Source organism: Triturus cristatus, chromosome 8 (assembly GCF_964204655.1).
Source record: "Triturus cristatus chromosome 8, aTriCri1.1, whole genome shotgun sequence".
NCBI lineage: Eukaryota > Metazoa > Chordata > Amphibia > Caudata > Salamandridae > Triturus > Triturus cristatus.
Genome location: NC_140591.1, coordinates 1,537,488,405 through 1,537,509,901, shown reverse-complemented (window position 1 = coordinate 1,537,509,901; position 21,497 = coordinate 1,537,488,405). Strand labels below are relative to the sequence as shown.

At 42.2% G+C, this 21,497-nt stretch overlaps 1 protein-coding gene across 15 annotated transcripts in view; it reads left to right on the top strand.

Annotated features, from left to right (window-relative positions):
- Window positions 1-21,497, top strand: part of ARAP1 (ArfGAP with RhoGAP domain, ankyrin repeat and PH domain 1) — an 826,919-nt gene that overhangs the window by 183,532 nt on the left and 621,890 nt on the right. For all 15 annotated transcript variants that reach the window (XM_085623389.1, XM_085623384.1, XM_085623387.1 and 12 more), the window contains exon 2: window positions 18,597-18,749. The gene's annotated coding sequence lies outside the window, so the exon portion shown is untranslated. The remainder of the gene's footprint in view (window positions 1-18,596; window positions 18,750-21,497) is intronic.

Here is a 21,497-nt window from a genome sequence, read left to right as displayed (position 1 = left end):
CTTGAACTGGTGCTCCGGAAGCAGGCTGGGACAGGGCATCTCTCCGCAGGGCAGGCACACACTCTGACAGGTCACTGCTGTAGGGGATAATGCCTGGGCAGCAAAGCCTACGTCAGAGAAGAATCAAAAAAGTAAAGACAATATCAGGGGTACACCAGGAGCAGTGGAATTCTGCAAAGGATGTGCATGCTTTTGAACCCCAAAATATGCAATATTTGTGAAGACTGCCCAGTGTTGTGCCTGTTAATGTGTCAAAGCAGCCGGTATTATGTGCAATCTGCCAAGAACATTTGCCGTAGTGTCACAAAATATTCTCACCGCTGTGCCAAAGATTGTGTGTCCTCGAACCAGGGAATGCAGTAACAAACTACAGGTTACCCGTAAACCCGGTAGAGCCAGGGTAAATAGCATGTGACAGTATCTCAAAGGGTTTTGTTTGGTAGACCATTTACAAGGGAGAACAACCAATTGCCGTCAGCAAAGGGGAGCAGGGAGACCAGGAACCAGCAGACACATGGTTGAGGAGAATAACTTGACATATATCTATTTATATGGTCAAAAGGAACAATCATAAATGCACTGTGTTACATTAAATGTCATGTAACCTGTATTATGCTGTGCACAAGTGCTCGTGAGAAGGTGAACTGCGCTGGTGACACGTGAAGCGGTAAGAAGGGCGCAAACAAAACAAATCCTGTATACAGTGCTCTTATTCCAGGCTCTTCCTCTCAATATTTCTATCCCTGAGGAAGTACATTTGGTTTTGTTGCAGGAAGCCAGACTTGCTACTAGTAATGGCACTGCTAGAGTCACTGTTGGTACTGTTGTACCCTTTCGATAAGATACTCGGCACATTTCTTGTATTGATTTATTTTAAATGCTGTTCAGCAGATGGCTGGGGAGCTCGCCTCATCGGAGTGCTGTCAGTCCATGCCAAGAGGAAGTACTTTGGTATCCTCAGGCCTATGTTTATTCTTATCAGGAAGCCTTATCTGCCTCGAGATTTGAGTTGTTTTTGCTAAACTAACAACTCCTCCTCTTGAACATTTACTGCTCTGCTAGTTAACTTTCCTTCCTTCGGAGACGCTCTTCTTGAAGACCAATACTTGTGCATGAAAGTTAGAAAACTCCACAGACTGCCTCCGAATCATACACCCCTTTCTTTTCGGTATGTTTATCATTCAGGCCAATTATTGCTAAGACTATTTCCAATTGTTCAGATGTGTGCATCATACAGAAAGAGTTCCCCTCTTATTTCTTCTAAGCAGTGGCGGCCGGCATGACTCGCGGTTGGTGCAGCGGGGGGAGGTTGGGGAGTGAGGGGTGGTGCAGGGAAGGCACAGGGACGCGAGATTGAACAATGTAAAAAAAAAGTATTATACACTTACCTTGCCGCTGGCGTCGGGCCCGCGTCTCTGCTCCTTGCTTCTGCTCTCCTCGTGGGACAGGAGGCACCCAGGCTCCCCTGATCAATCACAACGTTGCTTTGCAGCGTTGTGATTGGTTTTGAGCATCCTAGTTTGATGCTCAACCAGCAAAAGGGGGCCTGGGCTTGTTCTCCACACAGGCTGTAATGTAGCCTGCATGGAGAACGGGGAAAGTGCGCATGACTGGTTTGGGCGGCCCGAGAGGGCCGACCAAACAGTCGTTGCGCACTTAGGAGTGGGCAAACCACTCCTCCCCTGCCCTGCTCCGAGAGCAGAGCAGCCCCGCCCACCTGCCTGCCCGCAAAGAAAACATAAAATGATAATAACTCAGTTATTATCATTTTATATTTCCTTTCCTTTACACTGCTCAAAAGCAGTGGGGCAACGCTCCTCTGCCATAGCAGAGCAGCCGCCACTGCTTCTAAGACCTCCAGTGGTGAGACGATGCTTCACACAGAGTACACAAGGGACGGAGTTACTGGCCACATCGAGGTTACCGGTTCACAACAATATGTGGATTGTGAGTGCTCCACCCAGGCCCTGCTGAACGTTGGTGGGATGTCTGTGAAATGTAGGGTGAATTGGGAAGTAATTGCAGGGATAAAGATTGTTATTCCTGATCCCCTGATAACCCCCCATTTGTAAGGGGACCCTCAGGGTCGAACCCTTAATCCCCGAGCCCCAGAATGATGTATGCCCCTTGTGGGAAGTAGAGAGTAGCAGTTTCCTGCCAAATTGTAATGGGTCCCCTAGTCCATTGCAAAAGAAAGAGAGCTCCGTTATGAGCTTACAGTGGTTTTACAGCCCCGCCCATTGCTTACCATCAGTTGGCCTTCTTGTCACTCTCATTTACTTGCGTCTTATTCTATAGCTTTCAATCCTCTTCTCATATCTACCCGTCCTGCCGAATATGTGACGTTACAACGTTCAACACTCCGTCCATCATTTCCTTTGGTTTTTGCTTTGTTCGCCATAAGTTGGCAGGGAATGCTCAGACGTGAGTCCCTTGCTCACTTTGCCACTGGGTTCAAGCAAGCCTGGCTGAAGACGGTCAAATGCCAGAAACCGGTCCTAGGAAACTTGTTTCCGGTCCAGGGAAGGCATGGCTTGGCAGCTCGGGCTGGACTGTTCCCATGAGGCACAGGGTCAGACTGATTTGCATATGGCCATGTCTGAACTGGGGTGGCAGAGTGGGCTAAAGAACGGTGATGGATCAAACCCAGATCAGTTGACTGGGGGCGAGTGCTTGCAATGTTCAACACTCCGTCCATCATTTCCTTTGGTTTTTGCGTTTCAACGCATGCCATTACATCGCTTGCCGTCGCAACGCCAACCTTTACCCTGACTTTCTGTCAGGGTAGCGCTGGAAGTTGGAATAGATACATTTTTTTATTCCAACTCCAGTGTGTCCAGTAGGGAAGATGTTGGAGTTAAATCCAACACCATCTACCCACTGCGGCACACCTTTTTCGTTGCAACGGCATGCGATGTAACGGTTCATAGTAAAGACTGTTTCTGATCCCCACCCCCTCCCAGAGCATAGCCTCTTTATGATCTTTTTGATTGGCTGACTTGTATCCTTCCACTGCTTACATTTAAGCAATTTGTCATATTCATTCAGCACTCTATTATAACGCAGGTGTTTGCATCCCCTCTCCCTCATGAGCTGCTTCACCCCTCAAAAACCCTTTCCCTTCGCAATGTGTTGCTCCCCATCCCTCCCAGCTGGTCTGTAAATGCACAGCAACAAGAACATTTTAATGCGGTGGAGTTGAAAAGAAGACTTAAAGGTTTGTTTTTGTTTCATTGCCAGCATTCCACGTATTGTGTGAAAGTACAAGCTTTGGCACACGGAGGCTTTCCCGGTGATGGGGCTGGGGTCATCTGCTGCTCTTACCCAGGTAGCTCCTGAGGCATAAAGTGTACTTAGCATAATACTTCTCTTGAAGACTCATAAATCTGCTCCCTGGGCTATTGCACAGGAGCAAATGGCTGAATCCTGTTAAAAGGAAATTAGGCCTTGGGGAGGGCTTTCCTTTAGCTCTAACACTTAATTATGCTTTTTAAATCCTGTTCAGGGTTGAGAGTGAAAGGTATTTGAAAAATAAACCATGTCATTTATAAAGATTGAATTCAATGAACATTTTTGAGATACCATAAGTAGGCCCACTGGAATTATGCAATTTTGCGGCAGCAGCGTTTTTTTGCATAGTTATGGATCCGCCGCATTTTCCACATAGTCCATCATCTGCTGTATAGTGTGCAGATTTGAACCACAAAACAATGTTGTTTGTCACTCAAACGGTTCATAAGTTACTAAAATCACAGCGACACGTATTGTAGCTCAGTCGAAGGTCCTTTGCAAAGGTTGACTTCTCACCTTTCTATTGCTTAGTGCTATATTTGAGTGTTGAACTGAGGTGCAACCTTTTACCAGACCGTGCTAACAAGTGCAACAAGCATTTGCAAGGCAATAGGTCTCGCATTTGCGCGAGTTTAAGCTATTGGCATTGTAAATGGCAATGCCTTTGTTTTAGGTTTTAAAAACCCAATCATGAAAAAGGCATTGTCATTTACAATGCCAATAGCTCAAACGTGCGTAAATGCGAGACCTATTGCATTGCAAATGCTTGTTTATTTCAAAGATGCTGGCCAGTGTCTCCCGATCCCGAACAGTCCAGCAGAATGAACTGCCAAAGCTAATAGGCCCCAAAGGCGAGACCCATTGGGATTGTCAATGCTTGTTTATGAGGAAGCAAAGTCAGACCTTATCTGCCAACTCAATCCCTGAACTCCGGTCAGGTGGGTCTGTTGCTGTTGCCTAAAGTGAACAAGCATTGACAAAGCCAATAAGTGAAAGCTTTGTGGCCGCCGATTAGTGCCTTTGCTTGTGCCAGATGCTTTTAAAATGTTCCGTCATTGGCAAATTCAACAAAGGAGACCAGCTGTGCTAAAAGTATAAAACACATTGTTTCTAGTCTTACAAGTTGTCCAACAGATCTCCTATTGCACAGCGGCAACACACCATGGCGGCTGTCTGGAACGCATCAAAAACACTGTTTTCTGGACTTTCTTCTGTATTCTCAAGAAGGGCGCTACATTGGGGGATGTAGTGTGATGACGCTTGTTATAATGTTGCCTGATGCAACGTGGCAGACATATTTGGAGCATAGAAATGACAGAAAACCGCATTTCTGACACTTTTCTGATGGCCACTGTGTTACTTTATAACGTTGCATCAAGGAACGTGGTGGAGGTCTTAAAAGAATACTTTTAGCTTGGCCGGTCGCCGCTATAGACCAGGGCATTGTAAAAGCATCCAGCATTGTAATGCAGCAGAGGAAGGAGTGATGACGAAAACAGGATGCCACGTGGGGAGGGGTTTGAAGCAACAGAGGAACAGGGGAGTAGATATTAAATAGATAAAAAGCGGAGTAGGATGTAGATAAGTGGAAAAACAACAGATGATGTGGGGGGGTTGGAGAACAAAAGACGTGCAGGCTGCAGCAGTAGGCGCGCGCGTGCTTGGGACAGCAGGCTTCACTTTTTCAAGCACTGCACTCGTGCTTGTGGCGCGCCGCTGCGCGCTCTCGCTAGGTGGATGCCGCCACAAACACGAGTGCAGTGCTTGAAAAAGTGAAGATCAACGGCTAAAGGCCCTCCTAAGCAGCGCATGGGTGCTGCGTAGGCGAGACCTAAAAATGACTAATAATATCAGACAATGTGCTCATGGAAGCCGCATAATTTGGCTCTTCTTGCTGTATAGTTTAGACAGCCTTGCCGCTTAATTGGGCCTCTCTTGCAGCATAATTCCAGTGGCCATGATTATAAGATACGCGTTTGTGCTTCTTTCAGTATTTTGAAATAAACGTTTTGTTCTTTTATTAAACAAGGCTTTATAGACAAACTTTGCACTCGCATTATTAAAGCAAGGCCTGTTGACTTTGTCAGTGTTTGTTTTTCTAAGTACTCGTGCTAGAAGTGTGATTAAGATGAGGGAGATGTATGTGAAAAGGGTGAAAATAGGATGCAGCGTTATAAATATTATATTCCTTTATTGTAGGGTTTTCTTCTTTTAAATTTGTGTTTTATTTTTGCAAACAACGTAACATAAAAACATTATCAATGCTGTTATCAATTAAGGAGCAGATGAAGTGTAAAAAAAAATGACATGAATAAATACAAGAGAATAATAGAGCAAAAGAGAGAAAATGGGCTCTGCATCTGTTCCTGATACAAGCATGTCACTGCAGCTTTATGAATGCATGGTCCGCCTCCATTGTTAGCTCAACCTACTCCACTGTCCTACTGTAGTAGGCCTGGGCGTCCCATCCTTTCAGATGTTTGCGAGGACAGCTACTTGCGTCATAAATCGCTTTTTCCAGTATTATGGATTCATTAAGGTTGTTCTTCCATTTTGCAGTAGTCAAGATTTGTAGCATCTAAGCATTACCAAAAGCTTTTTGTGGGTTTTCTGATGCACCGCCATGTGGTTTACTCTGGTTCAGAGTACACTTGCCGGAGTCTGAGATACATCCTCGTTTTGACCTATTTTTTTGACCTACTTTGCTCAGTGATGTAAATTAGCTTCAGGATCCATGATGTCTTCTTGGAAAACATGTACCTAAAACTTTGTTCTGGATTAAGAGGGGGCTTCAACGGCATAGATTTTGTCCCCAGATTCTGGAGCCTATTGCCTGGTGTAATCGGGCAGAAGTCTTACGCCGATATAGGCGATGGGCAGTTGCACTCTGCTTCTTAAGTAGCATGGACCTCTGTTCCACAGTGCTATGTTAATCAGATGTGGAACCTTGAATTGAGCGTGGTTGTCCAGTAGGGGTGCGTGAATTCGCAAGACTGTGCTTCCACATACTTCATGAACTCGATTAATAATCCAATAAAAGTTCTGAAGAACTTTTTAAAAACATTTGCAAAAGAAATATTCTGCAAAAGTAGGTTTTTCAGGTGAACAGACCCACAAATTTATATATGGCAGATTTTCTTTCAAGACGTAAAATTAGATGAAACAAAATAATTTAGCAATTTTGTGAAATGTCGTAATATGAATGTTGCCAGTGAGGCTGGAAAGATTTTGCACACCTTTACTCCTCCTTGGTATCTGATAAAGTGCTCTCCAAGCAGGCAAAATGTGGTCCAACATCTTATATGAAAGTCCACCCCGGCAGCGTTTTGTTGAATGGTCCGAAGTTCTTCATTACACGTGACAGAATCTATAGTTGCTTATATATATGTGCCCTCTATACAGCTCTTGAATTATCGCAAACTAGATCCATCAGAGAGGCAGAGGTCATTGAAAGGAAAGGAAGCGGCCAAGAATGGGATAACCTGAACTTATAGGCAGAAACTAAATTCCGAAAGTAAAGACGTTGGTGTAATTTGTATCCAGCTTATCTTCCAAGTTTGGGAACTCAAGGGACATTTTTTTTTAAAGAGTGGCAAGTATCAAAATGTGCTTCATACATTCAATGTTGTTCTTTGTGTCTCGAGCTCTGACCATGGACCCTCTGATGCTTGTGATTGGTTTTTCTCTATCTAGAGTTCATGGAAGGGGTTGTATCTTGAATTAACATTTTAAGTGAGGTGACTACCAATCCGTGGCTTTCTTGTACAGAATCCATACAAAGATGTGGGCGGTGTTGCTCCTCTGTGCTTAACTCCTAGCTTGGAACACTTGCAGTCTTCTTCCACAGCTTTGGGGTGGGGGTCTACTGGTATGTTGGCCACACCCAGCTAGTCAGCAGCCTGAAAGAAAAGACTAGGCCAAAACTAAGATATCCATGTTGCTGTTGGTGCCTCTTGTTTAGTTGATGTCAGTCTTTCTTGATACTCAACTCACCCAAATGTGGACACCGGGATCTTCATAGTGAAGTCCTTCTCCGAGACCTTCCTGTATGTGTCCAGTGCTCACACATATAGTCTGGGGGAGATTGGTCGACTTTGAGCTAACATCGCCACTGTGTATTTACCCATCTCTGAATTATTTCTTTCCAGGTCGTGCACCTTGACACAGGTTCTTTCTTTTCTATAGTTCACTAATCAAGTGGCAGCCGTACATGTCTTCATATCCTCTTGCTTGGATTATGATACTGTGGTCTATCTGGATTCCCCTGTTGTCGGACTGCAGCAAAGATATTGCTCAAACTAAAGAAGTTTGACCATATCTCAGCTGGTCATCACCCCGTCTGCTGGCCGCCTCTTCGGAAGTGCGTCAAGTACAAACCCCGATGCCTTGCACCACAGGCTTGCCACAACCCGGCCAGGCTTATGCTACAATCCAGGGGCATATCTTCACAGGCCCGTGCTGTGCTCTTCATCCAACAGTCTCTCTGTTGTTCTTGCATCTCTTTCTCCACAATTGAAGGAGGAAGTTTTTGTTTTCAAGTTGAACTTTCTGGAATTTCTTTTCTGGTTCCCTGTGCTGTGATCCGGGCACAAGAACATGAAGACTAGGCTTTTACAGAACAGAAGCTATGTTACTTGGGACATTCAGTATTTCAGTACCTCATTACTGCCAATACTTGGGGAGAAGATGTGGTCTTACGGCTAGACTGCCGACTTTGGAGCTGGGAAACCAAGGTTCGAGCCTCGGGGTCGACTCCACATCCTGTGGTTCTGGGCAAATCTCTTAATCTCTCCCTGCCTACCAAAAAACATAAATATTTCCTTGTGTAACGTAACTGGTGCTCATGTAAAGCGCTCCAGTACCTTCAGGTCGAGTCCGTGCCAAATAAATCTACAAAAAAAAATACAAAAATATATTAGCATAAACATAATTCTCAATTTTTGAAGCAGGAAGCGTTCTATTGTTGACAAGATGAAACACTTTAATAAGTAATGCAAAAGGTTAGATGGTTTCTAAGGACGAAGCCTTGAGCAGATGTAGTTTTCCAAAGGCTACCCTGACAATGAAACACTTGCATGGAATTTATAAACAATTAATAAACAATTTACAGTATAATTGTATGCGTATTAGCCTTGTTTATTGTGAGGATCGCCTTTAATTTCTTTGCAGAAATACTGCCCATGCATCTTCAAAATAGCCACCATCAGCAGCTAACAGGAGCTTTGAGTAAGTGGCTTGCAGGTAAGGCGGCAATCCTGCAATAGGAGATTGGACTTGGAGGGCCTCAATGAGGTTGGTTACCATGGTCACACATGGTACCAATAGCAACGACAACTCAAAGCTCTCCTGAGAATCAAGGATGCTGCCAGAAAGACAGTAAGGTGAACCAAGTGACAGGGTTTAGGGATCTAGTCCAAGGTAGAGGCCATCTCATGCGATACCAGCCACTCCAATGGTGCTTAGTGGGCTCTGGCTGGCGCTGCAGGAGGAAGCCATGCTCAGCAGTGGCATGCCTTCCCTGGTCAGTGATGCTGCATGAGTGAGATTGGGGCTCTCATAGACACACCAGGGCCTCTACAGTACAAATAATAGGGCCCTCAGATGAGATCTGTTCTAGAGAGTGCCAATGATAACGTATTTCTGGGATCGCATGTGAAGTCCCCCCCCAAAGCTACACCATTAGTGAATGGGGGCACAGAGACCAGGATCACAGTTTGTGCTCCAACACGAGAATGTTGCAGGACCTTAAAATAAGGATTAATGCTACTACTTCTGTGACATAGCCTGGCGCTGTCTCCCCATCCACTGACATTGATCATATGACTATCGATAATTATGTTTTTGCAAATTTGTAGAGTGCAGTTTTACCCAAGAGGGTAGACCATAAGCCTAAAGGGACTACTCGAAAAGCCAAGTCTTCAGATTCTTGTGGAATTCAAGAATTGAGGAGGAGGCTCTTGTGTATAGTGCAGGTCCTTCCATGCTTTAGTAGCGATATATGAGAAAGCTCGAATGCCAGATCTGGTTTTCCATATTCGTAGAATACGTGCGAGTAGGACTCCTTACGAAGTGGATGTGTCTGGAAGGTTTGCAAAAGCAGATGTGATTGTTGAGGTATGCTGGGCCAGTGTTATGTAGTGCCTTGAAAGTGTGGGTGAGGAGTTTGAATGTTGCTCGTTTGGGTGAGCAGTCTAAATATCGAGTTTTAAATTTCGAACTACAAGTATATCGAGTTGTAAATATCGTAGGTAAAGAATATCGAAGTCAAGAATATCGATGGACAGAATATCGACCCCAAGGTAAGTATTATCTAAGTTAATAATATCGAAGTCATTAATATAGATGTAAGTAATATCGTAATCAAAAATTTCGATGTCAAGAATATCGATATTTTATTAGTGTAATGTATTTTAATATGTATTTTATTTGTATGTTAAAGACTATTGTAATGGATTTTAATACATTTAAAAATAAATGTTTAGAGATTAATAATTATGTAAAATATAATTTAGCGTTTTAGTATCAGAGCGGGTTGTGGGTTTATAGGGGAATAGGGTGGGAAGTAATTTAATTATAATTAATAATTAATATGTATTGTTTAATTGGTATTTATGATTAATTAATTGTTAATTACTAATTGTTAATGAAATATATTAATTGATTAATTAATTGTTAATTAATTATTAATTGTAAATTAATTTTATTAATTGGTTAATTATATAAGTTATAATTAGTTTAATATTAATATTTCTTTATTGGTATTGTTAATTAATTAATTGTTAATTACTAATTAATTGGTGATTTAATTTTATTAAGTGATTAATTGATGATTAAATTAATTATGTGAATTTGTATGTGTAGTGGGTTGTGGGTTTATAGGGGAATAGGGTGGGATGCAATTAAATTCAAATAATTAATGATAATTTTTATTTATTTGTTATTAATAATAATTAATTGTTAATTAATTATTAATTGGTATTTAATTGTTATTAGTACGTTAAATATAGTAAATATAAATAATTTATTATTCCATGTTATTTGTTGTTATTGCTAATTAATGTATTGTTAATTAATAATTAATTTGTGAATAATTGTAATTTGGTAGTTAATATGTATACATTTGTAAATAATAAGCATATTAATTATAAAGAATGTATTATTAATTCTAAATAATAGATAAACTGATATTTAAATGTATTGTGTATTTTGTATGTGTAGTGTGTTGTGTGTTAAAGGGGGAATAGTGTGGGATGTAATTTAAAGTTATTTATATAAATATTTATTTTAAATAATTGGTATTTAATAATACATAGTTTGTAAATTAATTATTAATATGCTATTTTTTTATAACTAATTATTTAATTGGTTATTATGTTTGTAGAATCCCTATGCTATCCAGTGATTTCCCAACTGTTTTACTATCTGGAGTTGGAATAGTAATTTTTAACCCTACGCTATCCAGCGCTTTCCCTACTGTTTCACTTACTGGAGTGGGAATAGTAATTTGTACCCCGACGCTATCCAGCGTTTTCACTACTGTTGCACTCTCTGGAGTGGGAATAGTAATTTTTACTCCTACGCTATCCAACGCTTTCCCTTCTGTTGGACTCACTGGAGTGGGAATAGTAATTTTTACCCTTACGCTATCCAACGCTTTCCCTACTATTGCACTCTCTGGAGTTGGAATAGTAATTTTTACCCCTACGCTATCCAACGCTTTCCCTACTGTTGCACTTACTGGAGTGGGAATAGTAATTTGTACCCCTACGCTATCCAACGCTTTCCCTACTGTTGCACTCTCTGGAGTTGGAATAGTAATTTTTACCCCTACGCTATCCAGCGCTTTTCCTACTGTTGCACTCTCTGGAGTTGGAATAGTAATTTTTACCCCTACGCTATCCAGCGCTTTCCCTACTGTTTCACTTACTGGAGTGGGAATAGTAATTTTTACCCCTACGCTATCCAGCGCTTTTCCTACTGTTTCACTTACTGGAGTGGGAATAGTAATTTGTACCCCTACGCTATCCAGCGTTTTCACTACTGTTGCACTCTCTGGAGTGGGAATAGTAATTTTTACCCCTACGCTATCCAACGCTTTCCCTACTGTTGGACTCACTGGAGTGGGAATAGTAATATTTACTCCTACGCTATCCAACGTTTTCCCTACTATTGCACTCTCTGGAGTTGGAATAGTAATTCTTTTCCCTACGCTATCCAACACTTTCCCTACTGTTGCACTCTCTGGAGTGGGAATAGTAAGTTTTACCCTTACGCTATTCAACGCTTTCCCTACTATTGCACTCTCTGGAGTTGGAATAGTAATTTTTACCCCTACGCTATCCAACGCTTTCCCTACTGTTGCACTCTTTGGAGTTGGAATAGTAATTTTTACCCCTACGCTATCCAGCGCTTTCCCTACTGTTTCACTTACTGGAGTGGGAATAGTAATTTGTACCCCTACGCTATCCAACGCTTTCCCTACTGTTGCACTCTCTGGAGTTGGAATAGTAATTTTTACCCCTACGCTATCCAACACTTTCCCTACTGTTGCACTCTTTGGAGTTGGAATAGTAATTTTTACCCCTACGCTATCCAACGCTTTCCCTACTGTTGCACTCTTTGGAGTTGGAATAGTAATTTTTACCCCTACGCTATCCAGCGCTTTACCTACTGTTTCACTTACTGGAGTGGGAATAGTAATTTGTACCCCTACGCTATCCAACGCTTTCCCTACTGTTGCACTCTCTGGAGTTGGAATAGTAATTTTTACCCCTACGCTATCCAGCGCTTTTCCTACTGTTGCACTCTCTGGAGTTGGAATAGTAATTCTTTTCCCTACGCTATCCAACACTTTCCCTACTGTTGCACTCTCTGGAGTGGGAATAGTAATTTTTACCCTTACGCTATCCAACGCTTTCCCTACTATTGCACTCTCTGGAGTTGGAATAGTAATTTTTACCCCTACGCTATCCAACGCTTTCCCTACTGTTGCACTCTTTGGAGTTGGAATAGTAATTTTTACCCCTACGCTATCCAGCGCTTTCCCTACTGTTTCACTTACTGGAGTGGGAATAGTAATTTGTACCCCTACGCTATCCAACGCTTTCCCTACTGTTGCACTCTCTGGAGTTGGAATAGTAATTTTTACCCCTACGCTATCCAACGCTTTCCCTACTGTTGCACTCTTTGTAGTTTGAATAGTAATTTTTACCCCTACGCTATCCAACGCTTTCCCTACTGTTGCACTCTTTGGAGTTGGAATAGTAATTTTTACCCCTACGCTATCCAGCGCTTTACCTACTGTTTCACTTACTGGAGTGGGAATAGTAATTTGTACCCCTACGCTATCCAACGCTTTCCCTACTGTTTCACTTACTGGAGTTGGAATAGTAATTTGTACCCCTACGCTATCCAACGCTTTCCCTACTGTTGCACTCTCTGGAGTGGGAATAGTAATTTTTACCCCTACGCTATCCTGCGCTTTTCCTACTGTTGCACTCTCTGGAGTTGGAATAGTAATTTTTACCTTTACGCTATCCAACGCTTTCCCTACTATTGCACTCTCTGGAGTTAGAATAGTAATTTTAACCCTACGCTATCCAACGCTTTCCCTACTGTTGCACTCTTTGGAGTTGGAATAGTAATTTTTACCCCTACGCTATCCAGCGCTTTTCCTACTGTTGCACTCTCTGGAGTTGGAATAGTAATTTTTACCTTTACGCTATCCAACGCTTTCCTTACTATTGCACTCTCTGGAGTTGGAATAGTAATTTTAACCCTACGCTATCCAACGCTTTCCCTACTGTTGCACTCTTTGGAGTTGGAATAGTAATTTTTACCCCTACGGTATCCAACATTTTACTTTCTGTTGTTTTTGTTGGAGTTGGACTAGTAGTTTTATTGTGTCTGATATTTCATATGTTTTGTATTATTTTGGCTATTGTAATATATCATTAATAATAAAAATTATTCACATTAAAAATATTGATTATTATTTGCTATATGTAATTATTAAATATTTATTAATGTTATTATTTTATGTGTATAGATGTATTGGTAATTTTTAAAAACATGTAATAATTTATACGTTACAGAAATTATTAGTAAAATTAATTATTAAGTAAGTATATATATTATATATTATATGTATATGTTTAATTCGTTTTATTAAATTATATATATTAATTATACATTTTAAATATTATACAATATATTTAATTATGTTTATTTAATTTCTAAGTATAATTTGGTTTATTTTACATATATTTTTAAAGTAAAAAAAAAACGATATTTTTAATAACGATATTTTTGACATCGATATTTAATTTTCGATATTTTTGTACTTACCATGTTGTAGATAGGATGTCGATATTCTTGCCATCGATATTTTTGTTGCGATATATTTGTAGGTCGATTTTCTGTCTGTCGAAATTATGTCATACAACCGCTCGTTTGTGTATGGCGATCAAGTGGAGCTCCTTTAGGCGTAGTGTGGTGTGAGTACGGCGTGGGAAATTGAGAGTGATTCTGGCTGTCGAGTTCTGAATGGTTTGCAGCCTACTGGTGAGTTTTTTGTTTATTTTGGCATAGAAGGTGTTCCTGTAGTCAGCTTGCTTGTGACAAGGGCATGCGTTACTGTTTTCCAGGTGCTGCTTGGGAGCCCTTTGAAAATCTTCCTTACCATCTTCAGCGTATGGAAGCATTCAGCGGTGACGGCGTCGACTTAAATGATCATTTTGAGTTTGCTGTCGATGAGGATCACAAGTTTCTTAACGGTGGGAGTGGCCGTCGGTCCTAGCTCTGTTGGCCATCAGGTGGAGCCCCATGGTGAAGTACTCATTCAAAAGATCACAATTGTGGTCTTGTTGAGGTTCATCTTTAGACATTTTGTCTTCATCCAGTCATGTAGACATTGAACTTGATCTAGGGTACTGGGCGTCTTGTCCTTGAGGGAGAGAATGAGTGGTGTGTCGTCGGAGTAAGAGAGCATGTTGATGTCGTGAGAGCAGATAATACTGGTTAGAGGAATCCCGTATGCATTGAAGAGAGTTAAACTTACAGAGGATCCTTGTGGAATTCCTCACATGAGGTAGCAGGCGTCTTAGGTGTGTGGATCCAGGCTGATTGTGTCCTTCGAGTCAGGAAGGAGCAGATCCATCGCAGTGCATGTCTTTGGATTCCGATGCTGTGTAGGCGTTGGATGAGGAGGGGGTGAGAGACCACGTCAAATGCTGTAGGGACGTCCGTGAGGGCCACTGTGTCTCCTCTGTCCATAGTCAAGTAGATATCATCTGTGGCGGCGACGAGGGCAGTTTTGATGCTGTGGTTGAGTCTGAAGCTAGGCTGAGAGTTGTCGAGGAGTTGGTGGCTGTTGAGGTATTCGTTGACGCGTCTGGTGATGCTTTTCTCTAAGACCTTGGCCAGGAATGGTAGCAGGGAGAGCGGTCTGTAGTTAGTGAGCATTGAAAGGTCTGCGGAGGGTTTCAAACCATAAACCTGCCTGGTAATGAACATACACCACTGTCCTACTCCTCCTCCTCATCATGTTTGGAAGCAGCTTGACGTTGTGCTGGGCCATAACACATGTTGCCTGAAAGACTACCACGGTCATAGAAAAGTATTGCTCTCCATCTCCAGAAGCAACCTACATCATTCTTCAGCACTATCTAGAATGCGCTGATGTCTGTGGGAGCTTCGGAGATCACTCATCAGGTCACACCGCAAAGGCAAATGGCAAGCCGGAGATGATACTCGAGGACTTGCCATTCGACACATCTGGCAGAACTGGAGAAATGTGTTCCAAATGTAATCTCTTTAAAATCAAAGGAAGAGCACTTGTCATGTTATTCAGATTAGTGCAGAGAGAATATAAAATATTCTTAAATAATCTGGGATGCGGGTTGATAGTGCATGCAGAATTCCTCTTACTATCGAAGTTGCTTCTGTAATGAAAGGCCCATATGTGCCACTCAGACTCTGCCACAAGGTTGTTGATCGTACACACATTTTTTGATACCCTAGGAACTTTCTATGCTTGTGCCTATTCTTTTCTTCTAATGTAAAGAGATGGCACTCTTCAACTGAAAGATTGAAAGTGTGACAATGTTCAGGAAACCCCCTGGCTGATGTCATCTGTTTACAGGAAACGCATACTGACCACTGACATCAGACGGTTTAGGACCAGACTGTACCCACTAGTTTTTACAGAACGTTAGTGCCCAAATCTCTGTGGGGCTTACTGTGTTTATAAGAAAAAACCCTTGGCAGTCAGTGACGGACAGAAGACGTGAAAGGGCAGGCATCTCATAATGACAGAGACTATAGGGGCTGGGGTTAAAGATCCTGATGTATGGAGTCTATGGCCCTAACTCTCCACAAGAACACTTCCTGAGCTCAAACCTTACAGGCACTGGCTGAATTGATGGATAGATCTGAAGGCAAAGTGGCCATCATAGGTGCAGTGTCTAAAACTCTGAAATGCATGGAGGGAGGTCAACTCAAGGTTTGGAGAGTTTTTATTTTTTCCCACTACTGCGCATACATAGAGTATTTGTTCCTGATTGTTTCACTCTAAAGGCCTGATTCTGATGCGGTTAGGAAATCTTACCGATCGAATCGGTTTGTAAATAGTTTCCGACCAGCTCGGATCGGGAGAGTCCGACCCACTGAGAATGATGCATCCGGATGCTTCCAGATACGATTTGGTTGGACTCTCATTGACTTCAATGAGAGCCTGTGTTCCTAACCGCATAATAATCTGGCCTTCGGTCGGGAAGACACGTCCTCGGTGAGATTCGGAAGGAGCAAATGCCATTAGGAGGCCTTCCTAACCGCATCCGAATCAGGCCCTAGGGGGGAATGCTTTCCTAACCGCATCGGAATCGGACCCTAAGTGTAGCACCACTGAGACAACTGACATCCTTACCCATTGTCAGAATTAAACTTCTCCAGTCTGGCGCCCGATCCCGCCGTGCCACTGTGACTAGTCTGTGTATGTGTGAATGTGTTGGTGTGAAGGCATATGTAGCAGAAACCTAGCTGTGTTGAAAGGGAGTGCGGCACATCAGAGAGGGGATGGGGGAATTTGTATACATAAAGTAGGGTTTTTGCAAATTTGCATCGCCCAACTTTAAATTAAACAAGTAGATTACTTAATTTTTTCATCACCTCAACTCATCGCAAGAGTTGAACCGGGATTCTTATTTAGCAGCTAAGTTCAGAGGTATTTGGTACTGTTTCTCACCATGTCTTATTCTCAGTACACACCCGCTCTTGACGTATCTGTTTTGTAACTCAACTCATTCTCCGTATTTGTATGTATTTGTGTTCACAGAGCTCAAATCATACTGTGAGTTAACAGAGAACTGTGCGGCAGGAGGAATCGAAGAGTGGGCGCGAGTAGGGCTATAGGTGGCAGGGTCGATCTTTGTATGCCAGTCGTGCTGCAGGAGGGGCGGCTGCAAATACTTGGGGAGTTCGTTGTTTCTCAATGATCTTCCACATTAAATCCCTGTGTAACTGGACGAGAGATGGATCTTGAAGGATATTTGTCGGGAAGGTATTCCAGACCCTCATTCTGGATCACTTGCACTTCTCTTCCAGATATTTCCCTATCTTCTGGTGCTCCTGTTACTCTGCACTATCTGCCCTGACTTTTTGGGACATCATTTCCTTACTCATCTTTTCCTACCACATGTTCACTGACATTTTTCATTTGTTTTCTTCCTTTGCTTTACTCCACCTTTAGATCAACATGTTGAATGACCTAATGGCATTGTGCCTGCATTTTCATTCATTCCCTAATTCTGAACTCTTCTATGACTGAACTACACTGCTTTTGTGTTCAAGGATCACTCCCTCAACCCTTGCCATCCAGCCAGTAGCTCCTCAGGCCCAACAACACAACCTGCTGGGCTCCATCTTCTGCTCTCCATCATGTGCGTGTTACTTTTGCCTTGCTGTGGACAGAGTTCTGTTTCTTCCCAGGATGATTTGTGCGTATAATTGCATACGTACATTACACACATACACCGTCTCCGAAACCATAGTCGTTCCATCTGACACTTTCCTGCCATTGCCTTCAATTGGAAATGTTGCCACCGGCAAATCTTAATCTTACCCGACAGCCACAGTTTCATGGTACTTTATGTTGAAGATATGAAAGATCCACTTGCAAATGGCCCAGATCATCCTGTAATACTGAACAAAACGATATCTTACATCAGTCTTCAAAGGATCCTTTGCTATGGTCATTTGCACCCATTGGTGTCTCTTTAAACACCTTCCTTTATCGCTGTAGTTTGACCTGCACTATGCAATACAGGAACTAGGTTGGGTGACTGTGCTGAAAATGGGCGTAATACAAACTACTGACCCATACCTTCGAGGCAGTTCTTGAAAACTCCAAATAATTTAATACAACTCGATTAACATGATTGTGCCATCCTCTTAGAATTTGGATTTGAATCACTAGATAGAAGTCAAGTTCACTAACTTTAAACTGGCAAAACTGGCATTTATTAATGTTCCAATTAATGGAAGATATTTCACTAAAGAAGTGTCTTAGTGGGGCCACCACGCCATAGTAACATTACATTTGTCTCCTAAACAGATAATAGCAGTATCTTGAGTTGACTTTGGCAGGGTTCCATCTGGCACAAACTCTTTCACACGCTTCTTTATCTAAGCATCTTGTTTTGCCTGCTCTCCTTTCTACTAGATCGTCTCTGGTACTTGAATTTTTTCTTTGTTGAGTTGCATTTCTGTTTTGTGTACACAGTTCATACCTCGTTTTGAGAGGTATTTGGCATGCGCCGAATTGGCTAATATTTGCCATATAATTAGCACATTCCACGATCCTTAAAGTACACTCACTAACATAGTTTTTTGAAATACCATATTTATGACTGCTGCCTTTGATTAAAACAGGTTTTTACAGAGAAATGACATTCCAAAGCGTTGAGTGACTTATTTTTTCTTTAACACCGCTCTTTACATTATCTTAGTTTTGACGTTTTCTTGTTGGAAAAGCAATACTTCTGTTATTGATGAATGCAACAGATTTTCAAAAAAACACTAGGCACTTTTGTCAGAGGTTTATTCCCTTATCAAATCTTTACTTTTTAAAATTATTTTTAGAATTGTTTTTTAAAATATTTTTATCTCAAATAATTACATAGGAACTATCAAAGTGTTTTCTCCCTCCTTATTGAGCAAGAACAATTATATTTAGAAAATCATACATTAAGTTTTAACTCTGTTAAAGGAACACATTTTTAACCAATTCTCCTGTTTTCTTTTCTCAGCTAAAAATGATAGCAAGTAACCATGACAAAAGAGCAAATGAATGGGATGTGGAGACTTGTGCAACCTGACTAACAGCTGACAGCCCCAAGTCCTCCTGAATAGATTGTTCCAGAGGGTCGGTGCCTGAGAAGCAAACGCCTGATCACCTCACTGTATGTATTTTGAGCCTGGCTATTGTAACCTCTCTGCGACACTGGGCTGGAAGGATCTAGAGGGGCGAGACAGCTCTATTGTACATGCATGATAGCTCTGGGGCAGTCGATGAATATGTTTAGAAGCCAGAGATCATGTCTTGAAAACCAACCTCAGCTGATTAGGCAAGCAGTGTGGTGAGATACAAGACAGCTATTTTGTTCCATGTTCTAGGACTTCTTGTAAAAGAAGGAGGAAAGGAGCCTGTGATAAAAAAGACTTACATGAACAATATTGTGGTCCTGTGCATAGTATGCAACAGAAAGAAAAACAGTGGTAATGAAGAGATCAGTTTTATAAACACACAAATCCATCTTAAAATAAGGCTTTATTGTGAGATCTCTCTGTTTCCTGGCTCAGTGGTTACTGGGCAGCATCCATGGTGGGCTCTTTTGTTCACCTTTGGTGTCCTTGGGTTCTACTGTACACCCTACAGGGTAACCAAGTCACTCCCTTTGCAATTGTGACTCTCAAGGTTTGTGAGAGCAACAGCCTAGGCTTGCTTCAGGATGTGGCGGAGGCTTTCAGTCTCAGATGTCCTAAGGCAGGAAGTGATAGAGGTTCAACCTAAGAAGACCTACTCCGACATGTTGTAGGGGCTTTCCGTGTCAGACGGTTTACTCCAGCGGATGGCAGATGATTTCAGTCTCAGGTGGCTTACTCCAGGGGGTGGTAGAGGCTTTCATTCTCAGATGATTTACTTATGGAGCAGGGGAAGGCATCCAATCTCAGATGTACTCCAGGGGGCGTTTGAGGCTTTCTGCCTCCGATGGCTTACTCTACGAGGGGGTAGAGGCTTTCAGCCTCATACAGCGTACCGTATGGTGCGATAGAGGCTTTCAGCCTCGGATGCTGTTACAGAAATAATTATACTCGATAATGTCCAGTCAGAGCTACATCTTAGTGAGTATGGCTTTATTTACATGTGGTAAAATAGGCTGTTAAAATAAGGAAAAAAGAGGCAATCGTAGCAACTTTTGGGGCCAAGATACCCCTGAGCACTCTGCTCTTGCTTCTTAGTTGAAAAACACGAGTAACGAAAACCCACCTCCCAACTAGAAACAAGGGTCCCACCCGAGGTGACAAGTAGCGTACCAATGGGCCATCTCACAGCGCCTCAGCACTCGAGGTTTGATGCAGGCCTTAACCACGTGGACACGGGTAGATTGAAGTGAGTGCATGATCTTCTAACAGAGCTAGTGTTGGGTGTTTGAGAGTTATTAAGAAAGTGTGTAGTTATTTCAGAAGCTTATGTTCAAGGCGGCAGAAATGGTGTGAGTGCCTCCTGGTATGTCTCAGTGACCATATTTTGTCCAAAGTTATTTTTGGGGAAAAAGGATAATTTCTGAATTGGGTTGGTAAGAGGTCACATGTGAACATTGTTGGAGAATGGCATAGGAATGGTGTACTTTTAAATTTGTTGGATTTTTTTAGATTTCCGGCCTGATTTAGATCCCGGCAGATGGGTTACTCCGTCACAACGGGGACAGATATCCCGCCCACCGAAATATAAATCCCACTTATATCCTATGGCATTTATATTTCGCTGGACGGGATATCCATCACCGTTGGGAGGAGGAACCTGTTCACCAAGATTAGAATCCGGCCCTTAGAGTTTCGGTGTGAGGAATTTTATGGTTTTAAGTTTCAACGTTTTTTTAGTGAGACATGCTGTCGAAAGGTGTGGTGATGTCCGGCCAGAGTGGCCCAGTTCACAAAAGTGAGAGTATATTCGGAAGTATAAATATCAGCCTGAATTTCTACAAAAGGTACAATCTTACTGTGAAATTAAGGAAATCCCTAAGTGCTACAGGTGTAAATCTGCAAATCTAACAGACACGTGCCTTTTGCATTTTTTATCCCGTTCGTACTTCACAAGGGAAATATGAATTAGCCGATTTATCAAATCTGTGGTACCCCCAGATTGCCATGAAATTAGGGATTGCTTCTTTTCCCACGGTGAGCTTGAAAACAGGGTGAGATGCCCTGATAAAATTTTGAGTGTGTTCACATGATATATCACGTCACCTTCCTTGTCCCCAGAACACTCCTGACCGCCCTTTCTCCCGCCCCTAAACCTGGCTGATGCAGAAGTACACTAAAAAGTCAAACTCTTCTACAAGAGTGAGCAGATTTCCACTTGCAAATCCGCATTCTCTGAATCAAAACTTCCTGCTTAGATGCGATAACTCTTTTTTTTAGCCCATAAGTGACCTACATCTGCGCGTGCTGTATACTCTGTGAAGCGGGTTCTTGGCATTCAGTATTGCAAAAGCCAGTGGTGAATAACTGGTATTCACTATTAGTGAGTCATATAATGAAAGTGTACTTTCCTACTGCGATCACCATAAACTACATTGTGTGTTGGCTTTTCAGTAACAGTTCAGAATTTTACCCAGTGCTGTTGTCCTCAGTAAACCCTCTTGGAATGATGAAATATTGCATCTTTAGGCCTCGAGTTTGTAAATGCTGGTATCTGCATAGCTGCTCGGGTGCGGCCAAGGTAGAGGTTTTCTTATAGAGTTGACGCCTGTGAACTGGACCTGAGCGGAGTTCGCGGAACTCTGCGAAGTGACCGAAAAACTCGGCAGCGCTACACGGAATTCCACAAGCAGCAGAGGGCATTAGTTCGTACCCTTTGTGCTGATTTTTTACGCCGGTGTTTGTCCCGCGCTGGAAAATCAGAGCAAACGGCACCATGCACAGGG